Source organism: Rhipicephalus microplus, chromosome 2, assembly GCF_043290135.1.
Source record: "Rhipicephalus microplus isolate Deutch F79 chromosome 2, USDA_Rmic, whole genome shotgun sequence".
Lineage (NCBI taxonomy): Eukaryota > Metazoa > Arthropoda > Arachnida > Ixodida > Ixodidae > Rhipicephalus > Rhipicephalus microplus.
In genome coordinates, this window is record NC_134701.1 from 269,717,227 (window position 1) to 269,729,005 (window position 11,779).

General features: G+C 45.6%; 1 non-coding gene across 1 annotated transcript; it reads right to left on the reverse strand.

The window, feature by feature from the left end:
- Positions 1-6,326: 6,326 nt before the first annotated feature.
- On the reverse strand, positions 6,327-6,399 carry TRNAR-UCU (transfer RNA arginine (anticodon UCU)). Its single transcript has one exon. It is a non-coding gene; the product is annotated as a tRNA-Arg (tRNA).
- Between the last annotated feature and the right edge of the window lie 5,380 nt (positions 6,400-11,779).

Below are 11,779 nucleotides of genomic sequence, written 5' to 3' on the forward strand. Positions count from 1 at the left end.
GATGATGATGATGATGACGAACTACCAGACGTGGCAGCTTACAGATTTACTCGCTACACCAACTCTACACGTGAGAAAATAATTATTTTCAAACAAAACTCGAGCGTTATATTCATGGCACTATCTCAGAGATTACAAAATATCCCAATACTGAAGACTGAAGTTATTCAGGCATCTGAACCAGGCAAAGTCGAATGCTGTATACATGCTGTCAGTTTGTGAGATGGCCTTTTGCAAGTGTTGTAAGCATAAAGAAAATGCGGCAGGTGCCACGCAATCTGGGAATTGATTTTATACGAAGCAGTTGGCTAATAGCGGCCTATACAGTATTTCTCGCTCTAAGCCAAGTTTTACAACTAGGGGGATCGATTTCACCGTAAGTTTAGTATTTGTGCAACTATCGTGGGCTTGTCGCACATGCCAACTGCGTTGCCGCGTAATGGCTGGCTCATGGTCCTACGTGACGTCTGTGCTTACGTTAGAGCTGATATGTAATTGTCATGGCGAATGGTCTGATGGTGTGGATGTGGCAAGTAGCATTCGTCTGCGTAATCCAGCAGTGCATCATTATAGACCTTATACAACACTGCCGCCATCTGTCGGCGACCGTGTGCATAGCCGCCATGTTAGAGGCTCAGCGTGGTGCAGTACGCGCAGGTTCACACCTGTTTATGTTCACGTAAGGCATATTATAGAGAAGCTGATCGGCCAGTAACTTTTCAAGTCTCTACAAACTATTTGCAGAAATATTAGCTATTAGAATTGAGGCGACATTAGAGTTGAATCTACCAAAGGACCAAGCAGGATTTATTACTGGCTACTCCACAATAGACCATAGCCATACTATCAATCAGGTAATAGAGAAATGCATGAAAAGAACGAACCCATGTACATAGCTTTTATGAATTACGAGAAGGCGTTTGACTCAGTCGAGACATCAGCAGTGAAGCAGGCACTACGGAATCAAGGCATCGGCGAACCCAACATAAACATACTGGAAGAAATCTACAGTGGCTCCACAGTCACCATAGTCCCCCATAAAGAAAGCGGTATAATCACAATAAAGAGGGGTGTAAGGCAGGGAGACACGATTTCTCCAATGCTATTCACCGAGTGTCTACAGAAGGATTTCAGGACCCTAGATTTAGGGATAATAGTTAGTAGAGAGTATCTTAGTAACCTGCGATTCACTGATGACATTCCCTTTTCTGATGAGTAACTCAGGGGACGAATTACAGCTCATGATTACAGAAGTGGACACGGAAAGCAGAAGAGTAGGTCTGGAAAAAAATATGCACAAAACACAAGTAATGTGCAGCGGTCTCAGCAGAAAACACCACTTTGCCATAGGTAGAGAGACGCCGGAAGCTGTAAAGAAATATGTCTGCTTAGGACGGGCAGTAACCACGGAGCCGAACCATGAGAGTGAAATAACTAGAAGAATGAGGATGGGGTAGATCACATTCAGTAAACATTCTCAAATAATGAATGGATGATCTGCCACTAACCCACAAGAGAAAGGTACATAACAGCTGCATAAGCTTGCCGGTACTTACCTACAAAGCAGAAACATTTAGGCTTACTAAGAGAGTTGAGCTTAAATGGAGGGCGACGCCGTGAGCGATGGAGAGAAAAATTATAAGTGTAGCCTTAAAAGACAAGAACAGAGCATAGTGGGTCAGGGAACAAACAGTGGTTAAAGATATCATAGTTGAATTCAAGAAAGAAGAAGAAATGGACATGGGTGGGGCACGTAGCTCGTAGGCAGGATAACCGCCGGTGATGACGGGTAACTGACTGGATTCGTAAAGAAGGCAAACGCACGAAGGGGAGACAGAAAGTTAGGTGGGTCGATCAGATTAAAAATTTTGCAGGTATAACGGGGCAGCAGAAAGCAGAAGACGGGATTGATAGGTGGATATCGGAAATGCCTTTGCCCTGCAGTGGGCGTAGTCAGGCTGATGATGATGATGAATACAATGTCGACGAACTTATATTGACGTGAGGCGTGTATCAGATGATAATCGCAATGCCAACGTATTACTGTGTTCCTTGCTGCACACAAATATTAACTTAGAATGCTGAAGAAAAAAAATGGCAGCATATTTATGGAGTGAATGATGGACAGTGGGGCGAAGCATCCGTCCGTCCATGCGTCCGTCTGTGTGACCATCCGCGCGTCCATCCGCCCGTCCGTGCGTGTGTCTGTTCATGCGTCCGCACGTCCATCTGTGCGTCCGCCCCTGCGTTCGTCCAAGCATCCGCCCCTGCGTCCGTCCATGCGTCCACCCGTCCGTGCAGCCATCCGTGCTTCCGTCCATGCATCTGTCTGTGTGTCCATTCGTCCATCTATTCAACACTCCAAGCACCACCATCTCGCATCTTTTCATCACATACTCCCCATATAGAAGCACCGCCACCTAGCGGACATTCCAAGGACTAAAGAAGAGGTGGCACACGCAGACTTTCTTACGGCATGCACTTCGTGTCTACCTCCCACCTTTTTCATTGTATATACTAGTTCACTGTATTCATGGCACTGCGGCCCAACGCTCGCTAAACCTTTCTAAAACCAAGGAGGTTACGCCAAGCGAGTATAACGTAGCAACCCTTCCTTGTCAGATAGTGCTCGATGTACATGGCAATTTCTTCTAATGGGGAATGAGAGACAGGACAATTCGGCTTTTAGTTAACGCGCATGCTGCAAATATTTTATTGTTCAACAACGCACAGGAGAAATCTCCCACCAGCACCACCTTGCAGGTCAAAGCGTAAGACATGTTACGCTTTGACCTACGAGGGACGAACAGGCGCCGCTTTAAGGAGCTTCGCTCCTAAAAAAGGAAGGTCAGCTGTAAAGTGTGCTTGTTGTTATTTTTTCAAGCTGACGACTTTTGCAGCATGCGCTCCAGCAGCTGCTCCCGAAACACGTATTAGCGTTGGTATGTTTAAGCAAATAAGACGCCCAATAGCATTCGTACTCGTTCCTATGCCTGCGTGGAACGCGCAGCACAGGCACAGTTAATGGTGGCTTTTCAAAGCCCATTGAAAACATTCTTTGGTTAACTGTTCCAAGGGAACTTGATGGGTACCCACTAAACCATAAAGCATAATTTTTGTGTTGTTTGGAGGCATTCACTGTCATCCTTCGTCATTTTTCGGACAAGTGTTGTACCCAATACGAACTTACAAAATCGCTTTTTTTTATGCTGTGGCTGACGACTATGAAAAATTATGCTTAAGCGTTAGTAGTGAGGTTGGAGCATCCCATGACCCGCTCGTTACGCCATTCACATTGTGTAACGCCTGGTTGTGCCTTGGTTGTTCTAAAACTCTGAATTACTTATATTAACGCGATTCATTTGCTGACATCAAGCCTGCCTAGGGGCAGTTTCGAACGGAGTGTCAAGCACAGGCTTGTCTCAGTGGTAAAACACTGCGCTGTCACACACAGGAGACCTGGGTTCGAATCCCATCGTGTTTTGGTGATCTTATACGTTAAGCTTTCATTTTTTTTATTTCGCGCGATAGTGGTTATGGACACCGGCGGCGGCGGACAACTACGGCACGCGCGACCCTTGTTATGATCTCATAACAGCTTTTGCTTTAATAACAGGTGAGTGACGTGGGTCAAAACGAAACAAATCGAAGTTTCGGTATCCATGCGGATCCCAAGACTCAGTGTACCCGTATTCAATGTACAATTTAGACAACTTTTGTAACACTTGTCGGACTCTCAATCAAAACGAGGGCTCCGTCGCTCGGCATAACTTAATTATTTCAATTAGATGCAGCAAGTTTTCTTTAAGTAGGTCCAGAAGGTGTAGCTTCGTCGTTAAAAATTTTTGCAAAGGAGTTGCTTGAGCGTAAATGTTCTATTCATTTTTGCTTCTTAATATATTCTGCCTAAACAATTTATTTTTCCTAACGGTATCAAAGCTTTCGTGTATTGTCACTTATGACACACGTCACTGTAAACGCACTGCACGTAATTGTGGCATGTCTATAACAGCCTGGTTGTGATGCGTTTCAGATAACAAGAGTGGACAAAGGAACAATAGATTGGCATTGTCTTCGTAATGTAATAACATAAAAAGTACAATAGGCGCTGAGCTGACAGAAGGCGTTTGAAAGCCGGTAGGAAACTTGACAAGTTTCATTGTATAATCACTTATTGTAATTTTCATTGTTCTTGAAACGGCGTTGTACGCGATAATATGTGAGGTAATGCGCGGTAAGTATTTTTAGTGTCATGTTCTCCCTTTACAAGCGCTGACCGTGGTCACGTAAGGAGACACAGCACAGATGATGAGTTGTCTTTTTTTATCATTCTGCTTGCTCGTTAATTCTGAAGGCCCAGTCTGGGGCGAAGTTCTCACCTTTCCTTTGACACGAGCGCGATTCTGTTGTGGCGTGGAGGCGACGCATTACGTGGAGGAGCGCTCCAGCCGTGGGCAACCGAGTCACCTATGCGGCGCGGAAAATATAAGACCGGTCGCCGAGGAGAGATCAGCAGCAAAAAGCCGTAAATTTCTGCGCTTGAAAGGGGAGGAGGCCCGCGACAGAGTAAACGAACCCTTAACGATGCTCCTGCCGGAAGCATGCTTCCGCCCTGGCTTCCGTGTCGGTATTGTTTTATGTCGAGGTTACACCCTCCATTGTGCAGCCTCTTCTTCCGCGCTTTGACTCGCCCTCGCGGGATCGCGCACGAAATACGTGCAACATTGGGAAAGGTGCAGGCAGTTGCAACTTTAAGGAATTGATAACTTTAAGGGTTACAACTTTAAGGAACGTCGCTCGTAAGGACCTTTCTGAAAAATTGTGACGCTGGCTTTGCCGCTTATGCGTGATGGCCATTGTTCACGGTCAGAGAATTGGTACCGCTGGCGTTGCATTAAACACGTGGAAGTGCTTAGTCTAACGCAGGCCTAGTTACGTGTGGAGAACGTTGAATGCATGAAGCGTATGACACACCGAAGGAGTTTTGCTAGATCAGTGTTTCTTGTTGTCAGTTTTGCACCAAAACTGATTCGCTAAACTATGCACCAACTAACCCTATGTTACACTTTGTATAATGCATTAGGTACATCGAGAAAATCACTGCGCTTGCGTTTCAGCTCGGCACAGCAGTTCCGTTTACAACCGTGTGTCTCTATTTACTCTTGTTTTCATACGTGAAACTCGATTGACAGAGAATGCCAGAAAGCACGAGAAGCGCGACCTATAGGGTGGCGGCCAACGAGACAGATCAAGTCGCAAAGCAACCTCACCTGCAAGCTGGCTATTTATAGGTTCGTGCGGCTTTTCGAGGTAATACCGCATGAACAGGACTGCACGCTTCTTCAGCGCGACCGAGTATCCTCCTCCCGCTACTTGTACAGCGAAACCTCCTATACGCTGTCGTGGTACTTTGACAAGGATGGTATAAGGTCTGCGGAAACCTGCACTTCTCGGCAGTGGCTTTCCTGTGTATAGAACGCCGCTCGCTAAGAATACACGCTAAGCGCGCTGCAACAAAACTATAAAAAGAATAATCCGTGCATGCCGAAGGCAAACGTAAGTGCTGCGCTGCGCTGTATCTCACGTATACAGGCACGGTCCTGTGAGTTGAAATTCAACAACCCTCGTTTTGTTCACGTGAACACGTCCACTCACTGCGCTTTCACTACTCTCGTGTCACTGTTCTCCTCGCTTATTGTTGATGCTGTTGTTTTGTTCATCTTGGGTGCCTTGTCCGAATGGGCACAACACGCTAAATGACGAGAACAGGTCAATTCCGATGACGCGACGACATTGTTCCATAGAACGGCTGCTTTTTCGCAGTTAATCGCTGGTGAGCAGGTAACGTGACTGCTGTAAAGAGATGCATTAGGGGCAAAGAGTTCATATAAAAACGCTCGTGTGCGGGGCTGTATGGTTGATTGTCTGATCGGTTTTTTTTTTTCTGCTCAATTAGCTGGACTTAAAGGCTTGAATTTATTATCGAGAAAGTCAGCAGCGTTTTAACACGAGCAAAACGGTACTAACTTTGTTTCATATCCTTTATACCAAAATTAGTGCGAAAAACTAGAAGAGACATTCCACCTGATCATAATGAGCGTTTTTCTTTTCAATAATGCTCTCCCTCCTAATTAGTTGGATGGCGTCATGGAAGGACCACTGGCTGCGTGGAAAATGTCTGAAATTAGTCGGGGCGGGTTGCTCAAAAGGGGGAAAATGGGGGAAGCTGGCAAGTTTGATTACAATTTCGCGAGGAGCACGGGAAATCTCGTATATGGTTCTTTTTAAATGACCAGAAATATGAGACCCCTCGTAAAAGTTACTGTCATCCCTGCCGGGACTCGAACCCGGGACCTTTGGATTAGAAGTCCAACGCGCTATCCACTGCGCTACAGGGACAGTTGTGTGACACGGATGTAGTAGAGAGTATGAAAAGCGTGACGTAAAAACTGACAATGTGGAGCGATCACTGCGTATTTCAAAGCGAAAAAGATAAGGAGAGTTTAGGAGGAGTGATCCATGCTGGGATGGGTGCTTCAGCTCAACCAATGTGAAACCTGGGAAGCAGCGAAGCGTACCGTGAGCGTCAGTGTTTTTAGCATCAAAATCGCTGCTAATGGGCAATGACAAGAAGAAGAAGAAGAAGAAGAAGAAGAAGAAGAAGAAGAAGAAGAAGAAGAAGAAGAAGAAGAAGAAGAAGAAGAAGAAGAAGAAGAAGAAGAAGAAGAAGAAGAAGAAGAAGAAGAAGAAGAAGAAGAAGAAGAAGGTGGTGGGGGTGATGATGATGATGATGATAATGATGATGATGAAGGAAGGAAGGAAGAGAAGGAGGGGGAGTAGCAGGGCCTGACCAAAGTATTTGCCCCATTGTTTTCAGAGAGAGTTTTTTGACTAAGATCTCGTGGTGCTGAGCCTGACACCGCGGGCATGAAGAGAAAGGTGTTCGAGCTCCACTGACGTCATCGGAATGCAGCCTATCATGAAGTGCTTCTTGTTGTTGTTTTTCCCTACATGCCCGGCTTCAGTTCCTTGTGACTTGTAGGGAAGGGTGTTTCAGCTCCGCTGATACCATCGTTTGTTTATTGGGCAAACTGTTGCCTTTATTTTTTTTTTTTTGTGAACCGGCGTTGAGTAAAGCACCATCATTTTACAGATACGTTCCTAGAAGTGCTGTTTCAAATAGATGACTTGGCCGCAAATATGGACGTTTGTGTTTTCTTGTTTTAGAGAAGAAAGTTTAACGCCTCGGCGAATTTTATCGGGAACACTGACACCATTGCTAAGAAAATCATATTGTTTTAGACAGCATCGACGGACCTTTTCATTCATAATTTGCATACTATGGACCAGTCGTGAGTAGTGTCCTTGACCCCGGCTTTGTGGATCACACCCGTTTGCGATGGACAGTAATGACAACATGACGCGCCGACATGCCGAGACCCCTCGGTGCTTCGCCCCGAAAATCCCAGAAATACCCTAAATAAGCTCTAGTGGGAGTTCTATTGTTATCAATCTTATTAGCAAATCGCAAAGGTGAGATAGGGAAGCAGCAGGCTCTCCAGTCACACAACTGCACGAGAAAGCACAAAGATTGCATGATGAGTGTCTTTCGTAAACCTATTCTGCTGAGTGCAACTGCATTACCTACTAGGTCATAAAAGAACTTGGCTATAGTGTTATCGTGTATAGTATCTCAACCACATGCAGTACGATTTCATGATCATCATCAGCCTGACTACGCCCACTGCAGAACAAAGGCCTCTCCCATGTTCCGTCAGTCAAATATGCCCTGTGCTTGGTGCTGCCACTTTATACCCGCAAACTTCCTAATCTTGTCTGCCAGCTTAGCTTTCTCTCTCCTCCTCACCCACTTGCTTTCTATGGCAATCTAGTCAGTTACCCTTAGTGACCAACGGTTATCCTGCCAACGCACTACTAGCCCTGCCCATCACCATTTATTCTTGATTTCCATTATGATGTCCTTAACACCCGTTTGTTCCCTGATACACTCTGCTCTCCTCTTGTCCCTCAAGTTTATAAATATCATTTTCCTTTTCATTGCTCGCTGCGCCATCAACTTATGTTGAACCCTCCTTGTAATCCTCCAGGTTTCTGTTTCGTAGGTAAATACCGATAAGATGCAGCTCTCATATACTTTTCTCTTGAGGGATAGTGGTAATCTACCTTTCATGATATGAGAATGCTTGCCGAATGTGCTCCACCCCATTATAGTTACTTCAATCTCGCGGTTCGTCTCCGTGGTTACTACGTGTCCTAAGTAGACGTACTCTTTTACAACTTAAAGTGCACTGCTACATCTCGATGCACTGTTCACTTGCTAGGTGGTTGTACATTACTTTCGTTTTCCACAAATTAATTATTAGACCTACCTTTATGCTCTCTTTGTTTAATTCAGTAATAATGAGTTGCATTTCCTCCCCTGGGTTACTCAGCAATGAATTTCTTCGGCGAAGCGCAGATTACTAAGCCACTCTCTATTAACTCGCATCCCTAAGTTTTCCCATTCTAGGACTCTGAAAACCTCCTGTATACACGCGTTAAAAAGCTCTGGAGAGATTGGATCCCCTTGTCTTACACCCTTCTTTATTGCTATTCTGTCGTTTTCTTTATGGAGCGCTATAGTAGCCGTTGACCCGCTGTATATTTCTTCCAGGATGTTTATATACGCTTCGACGACGCCCTGATTCTGCAGTATCTGCATGACTGCTGATATCTCTACTGAATCAAATTCTTTATCGTAATCTATGAAGGCTACGTATAGTGGTTGAGTAGATTCTGAGAATTGCTCTGTTACCTGATTGATAGTACAAATGTGGATAATTGTTGAGTAGCTTGTATATTTTTCTTGGTCCTTTGGCGAATTGAATTTTACGGTTGCCTTAATTATGTTAACAGCAGTAGAGTATTTGTCAGATGCAATCTTTTTTTCTTTTGCTTGAAATGTGCATTGCTTGAAATGTGCCTTGCAGTTCAGGGAGCAGTTCCTTGAGGGACGAGAGACTAGAAGTGGGCGAATTCTTGAGGCTACGGGTTGTCACATGACTCACACCCCTCTTATTGCGGCGGCCTGCGCACACGTATGCGATACTTTGAAAGCGCAAGCTGAAAATGACCAGTAACGAAGGTTGGCTGTTTTCGTTTAGCTCTTTTCACAGAAGCTCTATAAACGCTGCCGTCCTACTGTTGTAGGGGCAGTCCCGTGAGACAAGTCCGAGCACTCAGGGCTAAATTCAAGTTGGGCTCATTACAAACAAGCAAACAACAAACACGGTGCTTCGGCAGGCTATAGTTTGTGGGAATCCATGGGGCTTTTTCAGTGCGAAGCGACAATTCAATACAAGCGACATCACTCGAGACAGACAGCCCTCTTTCTCTACCGGCTGTCTATTGGCGTCGTTTTGTGCTAAAGAAATTTTTATTACCCATATTGGCTGTAGCTGTGGTCTGGGTCGGCATTTCGTAGTGATGTCTTTTTCAATGCCTATACTGTGTGTGTGTGTGTGTGTTTGTGTGTGTGTGTGTGTGTGTGTGTGTGTGTGTGTGTGTGTGTGTGTGTGTGTGTGTGTGTGTGTGTGTGTGTGTGTGTGTGTGTGTGTGTGTGTGTGTGTGTGTGTGTGTGTGTGTGTGTGTGTGTGTGTGTGTGTGTGTGTGTGTGTGTGTGTGTGTGTGTGTGTGTGTGTGTGTGTGTGTGTGTGTGTGTGTGTGTGTGTGTGTGTGTGTGTGTGTGTGTGTGTGTGTGTGTGTGTGTGTGTGTGTGTGTGTGTGTGTGTGTGTGTGTGTGTGTGTGTGTGTGTGTGTGTGTGTGTGTGTGTGTGTGTGTGTGTGTGTGTGTGTGTGTGACCAGTACTCGGAGAGATGGTCCGCCCAGGTTATCAACGGGCGCAAAGCATACATGACCAGTGGGTGGTAAGAATAGCCTAGAATGAAGCGCGTCGCATCGCTACGAAATACTGGGCCTGGTATGCGATGTGTCCAGACGTGAAGGGTAGTGAGGACAAGCTCCGGCGTTGGCAGGAGATCAATCTTTTGAGGCGGGGAGCACACGGTGTTTCGTAACCACTTCTCACGTGAACAATGCTTATGCCGAGAGATCGGTTGTGGTAGGCGGAGAGTATTAGCTAATTCACCAACCAAGCTCTGTTGCAGCGCCCGGTAATATACAACCACCACGCGACCCCGATGTGCCACTGTGCTGCGGTGAACGTGAACCTTAGATCTTCAGTCAGCTTGACTCACCTGCAGCAAGCATTCTGTGCGGAAACAATAAGCACGGTGTCGGACACGTACTCGTTGGCCACGTGGTGTCACCTCGCTGACGACGCTGGCGTTTCCGTTACAGCCAAGTGCAAATGTCGAACGTGACACCACGAGACACGTTTCTACTCTGGTATGACCTTTGAAGAGCGCGTGCTTTGTACGCTGCCTGGTGCGAGACGAGTAAGTTAAGCGACTCTATTACAATATGCAAATGCGGCAGTGTGTATACTTCACCGTTGTGTGGCTTCCGTAGGAAACATCGCGCTGCAAGTGAAATGCACTATTTGACACCAGTTGCAGAATTTGCTGTAAATACACGAGAGGGAACTCTGGAGGTAGTCTCTGTAGGAGCTGCAACGCACGGCGCTTCAGCGAGCATGAAAATTCGCTTAATCGTTGTACTTTTGGCTCCGTTTTGCTTCGTGAGGCTTGAAACTGCTTTGTCGCGAGAAAACAATCAGCAAATGTTAAGCAGTTGCGCTTCAACATCTTAACCTTTTGTGCTCACCAATTCAAATCGGGTCAGGAGGTAATAGGTCAGTGGACTTACTCATTATTCGACCTCTGATCTGTGAGTTTGAGTGTGAACGCATCCGGATAAGCAATATTTTTGTGAGTGTGAGTCTGAATGAGTCCGGTTGTTCTCGTGAGTGTGAGTCCGAGTGAGGTCGGCTCTGGAAAATTTTGGTGAGTTCGAGTTCGAGTCAGTCCAAAGCGCAAAAATATAATTCTTGGGTGAGTCTGCGTGAGTCCCACTTTCTTTTGCGGATCTAGGACCCAATCTAGTCATCTTCAGCATTACTATCACCCTGACCTGGATTGACGTTTACGCGGACGTCTACTCACACGTATTTAAATGCAGTGTAATGTACACACCGCTTAAATATTTATTAATGAGAGGCTTGAATGACGTGGGAGTGTGCCTTGACCTTTCTTCACCAATTCTTCCGCGTAATTTCTTGATCATTATATTTTATGCTGTCATCACTTCCAAGAAAAATGACCTTAGTCGTTTGGAAGCACTCAGAACTTGTTTTCGAAGATACTGTGTCAAACGGCACCGAGAAAAGCACCGATTACGTGAAATACTGGTGTTAAAGATCATTGACACCACGTTTGAAGAAGCTAATTCTAGGCTGACGGACTTGCGTCGACTCAACTGAACTCACTCAGGCTCAGCTCGATCTGTGACTCTGTGCCTGAGTGAGTCTGGGTGAGTATTGCCTTGGTGAATGTCAGTACGAGTGACTGCGGATGAAGCTAATTGTCGTGGGTGTGAGTCCCACCGAGTCCAAATCTCAAAATATATTTCATGAGTGAATCTGAGGGAGCTCCACAAGTTTTGCTGACCTATGCAGCAGGTTCACAATGATGCATCTTTTTATTCGACACAAAACAAAATACAGTAATAAACAAAGCCACAAATGAGTTAGAAGCCCGCCCATATGTACGGAGACTACGGAAATTTTTATACCACCGATCATTCTCATAGTGACTGAAC